The sequence below is a fragment of the Heterocephalus glaber genome, unplaced genomic scaffold (assembly GCF_053883595.1).
Source record: "Heterocephalus glaber isolate CG9 unplaced genomic scaffold, H.glaber_assembly_v1.0 deba00001481, whole genome shotgun sequence".
NCBI classification, from domain to species: domain Eukaryota; kingdom Metazoa; phylum Chordata; class Mammalia; order Rodentia; family Bathyergidae; genus Heterocephalus; species Heterocephalus glaber.
This window is the reverse complement of record NW_028258317.1, coordinates 41,241,871-41,249,466: the sequence shown is the minus strand read 5'-3', so window position 1 is coordinate 41,249,466 and position 7,596 is coordinate 41,241,871. Positions and strand designations below refer to the sequence as shown.

At 34.2% G+C, this 7,596-nt stretch overlaps 1 pseudogene; it reads right to left on the bottom strand.

The window, feature by feature from the left end:
• Window positions 1–1,243: 1,243 nt before the first annotated feature.
• On the bottom strand, window positions 1,244–1,412 carry LOC147825916 (U2 spliceosomal RNA; annotated as a pseudogene).
• Between the last annotated feature and the right edge of the window lie 6,184 nt (window positions 1,413–7,596).

Here is a 7,596-nt window from a genome sequence, read left to right as displayed (position 1 = left end):
GCCCTGAACACAAGGTCTGAGGAGTGTTCTCAGCTGGCACAACTCCGTGTGTAATGGTAAAAACAATCGCTACAAGAAGGGTGAGTTTCCCTCAGTTCCACTGGTGTGGGACACACAGAAGCTTACATTAGAAACTCTCCCAGCTCTACACAGTGAGCTTCTTCCTTTGGCTGATTTTAATCTGTATTCTTTCATTGCAATAACCCAAACCATGAGATTAATAGCTTTTAGTGAGTTCTACCAATCTTTCTGTTGAATTACTGAAACTGAGAGTGACCTTGGGGACTCCCATACAATTATAAGCAACAACTACGTACTTGATATCGACACTGGCACTTTAAATGAGACAAGTAAAAAATATTTTCTGCTCTGATACTATTTATAATCAAGTATAAAAGACAATTTTGAGCAAAACTCACAAGACATGAGGATCAGAGAAAATAGTTATGATGATGATGGTGGAATAGGATTGTTATGGCTTAGATCTAAAATGTCTCTCAAAATTCTTATTGGTATGGAAGGTGATTGGATAGTGGGGGTACTACCCTCAACAGTGGATTCATAAGTCCAGGAGCTCAGTAGCGGAAGGTGCTGTTAGGATGTGGGGCCTGGTTGGAAGTGGGCCAGAGGGTGTTTCCAGGAAAAGTGGAGTGTTGTGCCTGGCTCCTCTCTTCTCCCTCTGCTTCCTGCCTTTCACGGGGTTAACATATTTGCCCCACCCACGCTCTTCTACAATAGCCTTTTTGCTTTAGAAGCCAGCTGACCATGGACTAAACCCTCCAAAAACCATAAACCTCTCTTTTTCAAAGTTATTGGGTGTTTGATATTTTGTCCCAGCAATGGAAAAATGGTTAAGGTGATGATGTTGATGATGATGGTGATGACAAGGATGATGGCTGCCCCTGATGTATATCATGGCTTCATTACAAATGTACTTGTCAAAATGCTATTATATAATAATCACAATTTTATGAAGTGTATCCAATTATTTTTTCCCATGAGAAAACTGAGTCATGATGGAATAAATAACTCGTCTAAGAACACGTGGCTGAGAAATAATGGATCCACCACCTTAGACTATTTAATCAAAGATTGTGCTCTGGCAGTGCTTTATTATCTCACATAGAAATTTCCCAGCACTGGATCTGGCATAAGTCATATGCTTAATAAATATCAGACATCTCTTCACCAGAGGTTCCCTTGGAGTATTGTTTCTAGTGAGACTGAGTGATGGGTTCTTGCAGAGATGGTGTCTGCATCTGATTGTCAAGGGACATCAAGTCAGATGGACTCATCAAGACCATATATAAAGAAACTAAAAGATTCTGAAATCTGCAAATTAGAAAGGATATGCCACTATAAGGTAACTAATAAAACTACACTTGATCTTAGCCAAAAGGCTGAGAAGCAATTGGTAATTGATAAAACTGTGTTTGTCATAGAGTGGAGAAAGGTCAGGTACAATTTTTTTCACTTCAAAATTTTTACTAGACACTTTTATATCAAATGCTTTGAAAATTTTCATATTATCTTTCAGAAGAAACAGTAGTGATCTAAATCAAAAATAAATCAGTAAATTTAAGTACACTATTCCATTTTTAAAAGACCAATAAATATTTTCAAAATTGTTATTCAATGCAAGAAATATTGTCTTAGTTCCAACAATGTGCCCAGGCAGTATTGTAGATGATGAGGCTATAAACCAAAATTTTGTGCAGCTAGTTTCAGAAGTACTCATTAAGATGTTCTGACATAACAATATCTACCGAGGGTATCATTCACTAGAAATAATTTAAGAGGAATCATAGGAGTAAGAAATTAGCTATGATTTGGAGGGGGCCTGTCTAGGATGATTTTAGATGAGTGGTCTAAATGTCTCCCAGAACACTCAAGTGTTCAGCAGTTGGGGTTCTGAAAGTAGATTGGCTCATGGGGGTGCTGTGCTCATCAGTGCATTCATCCATTCATGAGTTCATAGTTGAATGTCTGCTAGCAGGTGGGGCCTAGAAGGACATGGGTCACTGAGGTTGTGACCTCGGCATGCATATTCTTGATTCTCGTCCCTGGCTGCTTTCTACTTTTTTCTGTCTGTTTCCTGGCTGCCATGGGGTAAGTAGCAGCTTTCCTCTGCCATGCCATTTACCCATGATGTTTCTGCCCTTGTGCCAGCTGACCATGCACTGAATGCTCTAAATTGTGAGCCAAATTAAACTTCTCCTAAGTTGTGGGTGTTGTATCCCAAGAAGAGGAAAGCTGACTCATATAATGCAGAATAGGATTGAGTGTTAAAAATGGTCAGAAATATGCAGGCAGATGATATCCAGGAGAAACATATGTCAGGCTTTAGGAGTGTAAGAAAGAGCATGACAGATTTAAGGAATAAAAGATAGTTCAGTATTTCTATGGTGAGACCTACAAGAGAAGGGAAGAAATGGATTTATTAAAGAAATAGGTGGGACTGGAATCCTAAAGACTTTCTTCACCATTTCAGCAGTTTAGATTCATCCTATCAGAATTGGAAGGAAGTAAATTTTCACAGGTAGGAAGTGCTATCATATTTTTACTTAAAAATATCGTTCTCTCAAATATTACAATTTTTATGAAAATTTTATTTCCTACTACACAGAGGAGAACTCTCATACAGTGCTTAAATATGTGTTCTTAGAATCCAGACAGAATGGGTCCGTTCCTTCCTGGTTTCTTCCATTTTTGCACTAGCTGTCCTTGGACAAGTCAACTGGTATCTGTAAGTCAGTCTCCTCAATTCTAAAAGAAGGATATCTAATGATTATGGTTCTTACTCTTATGGATATTCTAGGATTGACTGAGGTAGTGTATATTAAGTACAGCCTAAAATTATAAAATATTCATAATTACTGTGATTATTATATTATCCTTATATATTGAATATTTTAAATTTTAAAAAACTAGATTTTCTCATATACTTTATTAACTTATTTTTTTAATAACAGAATTCCTTATTTTACAAATTAATAATTGATGAACCAAACCGAACAACATAATTAATGTTATTCTAAATTTCATTCACAAGGAATCAAAGTAAAAACTGAAATAAATCTGAAAAACTAAGAATGTGAATTTGTATCACTCCAGGGAGACTAAGAAACAACAAATAGAATATGGATAAAAATTTAAGAAGTTTGAAAGAATTAGTTAAAATTCTCCTGAATTAAGATTACAATTGAATTTTTTAATCAAATTAATTTTAAGCTTATGCTTATTAAGAGTTGAAATATGTTTTTCTTTTTAGTTACAACTGATAATACATTTAAGAATTTTATATATCTGCCACAGCCATTGATCTGATAGTTTATGTAGGAGCATGTTTCTTCTCTGCTGCATAATTATTTCTTTGTATGTTTTTTCCTTTTACCAATTCTTGTCTTACTACACATGCTTAGGCTGATCTAAAGTCTATTTGCTATTACTATAATTATTTCCTCCAGAAGCAATTTCTAATCTAGCCAAAACCCAAGAAAAATTTATCATTGCCCATTTTCTTAGGCCTAGATTATTACATTTGACATTAAATGAAAATCACTGCTTATCACTTAATGTTAATCATCAATCAGATACCTACTCCACGTAACAACTTCTCTTTTCACAGCTCTTAATTTATTTTTTTATTTTTTTTTTGTTACTGGGGATCGAACTCAGGACCTTGCACTTACAAGGCAGTTGCGGTGCCACTGAGCTAAATCCCCAGCCCAATTCTTAAATTCTTGCTGTGTAATGTTCTATCCTACTTCTTCATTACCAATCCATTGTCTTTGACATTTTTTCTTGTTCTGAGGAATCCAATCATCAATAGCTTTGATCAGATTTTCACATTTCGACCTGAAAAAGAACCTCTTCTGCCACTTATTTGTTCAATATTTTCTGCACGACCTTACTCTGCTCTTGTAAGGATTATACTTTGTCTTGATTAATGCAGCAGCATCACCTCTGGAATAATAAATTCCTCAAAAAGAGAGACTCTCTCCTCTTTTATGGGGATCAAACTCGGGACCTTGCGCTTGCCAGGCAGGCACCGGAACCACTGAGCTAAATCCCCAGCCCTTATCTGTAGTTGTTTACCTGAGGTGATCTCAAAATGGTAAATCTATCAAAAGTGACACTAATTGCAAAGAAGTCTTTAGAGAAGTATTCTAAAACATGTCTTCCAACTGAAGATGGTACCAGTCTCAGGGAAGAACTGGCTACCTTGAGAGAACAGATTTTTATGTAAAAAATTATTTTTCTGAAAGTTCACATTACGTAAATATACATACATATGTGTGTGTGTATAATATATCTGTGATACATTAGAATATCTGTGATATTAAAATATCAAGAATGAGGAAGATTAAGAAGTTTCCTTAAGTAGGTTATAAGTTAAAAACAATGAGAAACCCTTGTCTTGGATAATTTATCATGCAGAATCTCTTTTCATTCTTCTGCTTTCTCTTCTTTCCTTTCATTCCACAATGGGAAATTTACAGAACCAAAAATTTTACATTTCCTACCCCTTTAAGGGCATGTGTAAATATGGGACACTTCAGTTTTTCTAGATTCCTGAGTTTGAATCAAATTCTCACTCTAATATATTTACATCTAATAATCCCATTTACTAGTTTATTTGGCCAAGAATTGAAGTTTAAATGCCAAAATTGAGCATATTCAAGAGATACAGCACTAGAAAAGACTACCTTATAAGAAATCCAATTGTAAAATGACTTCTGAAAAATACTAACTGAGATAAAAATTTAAAAATTAAAACCGAGATATATAAAATGACTAGTTTAGAAAATACAAAATTTTTAAAATTTTAAGAATGTTTTCACATCTTTACAGAGCAGATAACTGGCTAGCCACTGTTCTGGAAACGAGTAAATGCTTAAAACAGAGATTTTTTTTTGGATGGGCAAATGGACTAAGTCTTATAGTAAATAGTTGTATACAGATGCATGAAGATATGTTGAGATTGGCAAACTGATAAAATTATTCGTAACTATTATTTTTCTATAGTTTTCTGAGACCCTAAATGGAATACTACCACAACTTCTAAAATAAAGGGTAAATTTATTATGACTCCAACATTAACACATTTGAAAATATGTTTTAATATCTTCTAAGCATCAGGTTGTAATTTTAACTCTCAAAATGAGAAAATAGCATATTCATAAAGAAAGCCAAAGCATTTCTTCTGTATCTCAAGGTTTTTAAGAAATACCATGTGGTAGAAGTAACATTAAAATATGTTTTTATTAACTGCAGAGTTCTCAAACATAAAAGTTTTAATTTGTTAGCCCTGACAAGAATATATGCATTATTGTCCCTGAATTTATAGAAAGCTACTAAACCAAATAAATGAAGTACTTCATTTGTTAGCTTGCAAATAAGTTATTTTCCCCAAGCTTATCTACTTTATCTGGGATAGTTTCCAATCTATTTGAACTCACTTCATTTCATTGAAACTGTATTTTCTAAATTATCCAGTCAGATAATGTAGAGAGAATATCAAAGTGTCTTTCCTTCAAATCTTAAATGTCTTTATTGCCTCAGGGCCTGAGGAACAGGCTTGTAGACACTTATGTCTTTACATAGGCATTAGATCCATTTGAACTGGAGGGCTTCCTTTGTGATATTAATGCCCCATTTCCTCACAGCAACTCAATTACTCAGTCCCTAGGAACTAGTGAGGAAGCTGTCTGAAAGTAAATTCGCACCCCAAGTTTCCCGCATCAGCCTAACTGTCTTCACCTCAACCTCAATATGCATTGCCCTGGATAGGATATAGAAATAAATATATGTTTTATGCTTAAAGTTTTAATAACAGAAAGACAAAAGCAAAAATAATGAAGTCAGAGTAAGTTACTGGGGATTCTTTTCTGCTTAGCTTTTGTTTTGTGGTATTAAATAGGGATATAAAACATTGTAGTATATATATAGTTTTTTTTCAAAATGTATACTGAAAGATCAATTTGCTAAGAAAGTCAACATTTAAAAATTCAATGAAAATTTAAATATACAGAGTTAAATCTTATTTTACTCTAACCAATTAAGAGTTTTGCAATTTTAAAAATTTAATGTGATTAATTTTTTTTTTAATTTTAGAATCATTTTTTTAAGTGGACACTTAACACCTATTAGAATGCTAAAACTCAGAAGCTTGACAACATTGGATACTGAGCAGGGTGTGGTGAAATAGGAACTTTCATTCATTGCTGGTGTGAGTGCAAATAGGTACAGTTTGGCAACATTTCAGAAAAGTGAGCTTATTTTTTCCATGTGATGTAGCAAGTTTGCTGGTTAGTTGGAAACTTATATCGAAAAATCTACCCATGGATGTGTATAGCAACTTTATTCATAATTGCTAAAGTATTCGGGTACCAATTTATCTTTTAATAGGTGAAAAAAAAAAAAACTATGGGTCATACAGACCATGAAATATTCAGCACTAAAGTGAAATCAGTTATTAAGCCATGAAAAGACACAAAGGAAGACAACTGCATATTACTAAATGAAATCCAATCTAAAATACATTACATAATGCATGATTCAACTATGGAAAAGGAAGCACTATAAAGGTATGAAAAAGATTGCTCCCAGGATTTGGGATGAGGGGATGAGTGAGCAGAACACAGAAGATTATAGGGCAGGCAGTTAAAATACTATGAATGATACTGCAGATACAGGCACACACTATTATACTTGTTTCCAAAACCATAGAGCGTTCAATTACAAATGTGAACCCTAACTAAACTATGGACTTTGGGTGATAATTTCCTAAGAGAGTCTCATCAGTTTACCACATGCAGCATTCTGGTGAAGGGGGGGGGAGCAGCAGGGGAGGCTGTGCCTCTGGGGGTCAGAAGGTATGGAAATTGTGCACTCAGGTGCAATTGCCCTGTGGACTTTAAACTACTCTAATCTAATATAAAGCCTCTTTTAAAAAGTTCTAAAGAAAGGAAAAACTTAAGGAAGTGAATAGGAAGGAAGGAAGGAAAGAAAAGAGACAGGAAGGAAGACAGGAAAGGCATGAGGGACTGAGGTTCTCCAGAAGGGATTGAAAGGTATGTGTGGTTCTAGAACAGCATTTTTTAGGTCCAAGGTACCAGCAAATTCTTTGTGAAATTGTGTGATAGAACTTTAGATGCATTTTGGAACTTTTTGAGAGAAATTTCCAAACTTCAGATTGCTACCCAAAATCACGGGCAGTGAGATAATCAAGAGTTATTGGATGGTTCTTAATTTTAACTATTTTAATTTTCTCAGCCTATATTTTTTCAAAAGTGTATATTTTTGCTTATGTTAATTCAACAGGTGAGATAATCATAGTACTCCAAGTATGTTTATGGGTGCAGTTTTAAATTGAAACCATACTTATGTCAAAAATCAGCCAATGAACATAAATAATGACAACTAGTAATTACTGAGTATAAAATTCTAGAAATTGTTATTTTATGTTCTAGCTTAACATCATCTGGAATTTAAGGCATATGAATAAGAAATCATTATTGAACATTAAATCTTTAAAAACAAGACGCTTCCATATATGAAATCAGGGAAACCTCTATATTGGAACGTGAATCT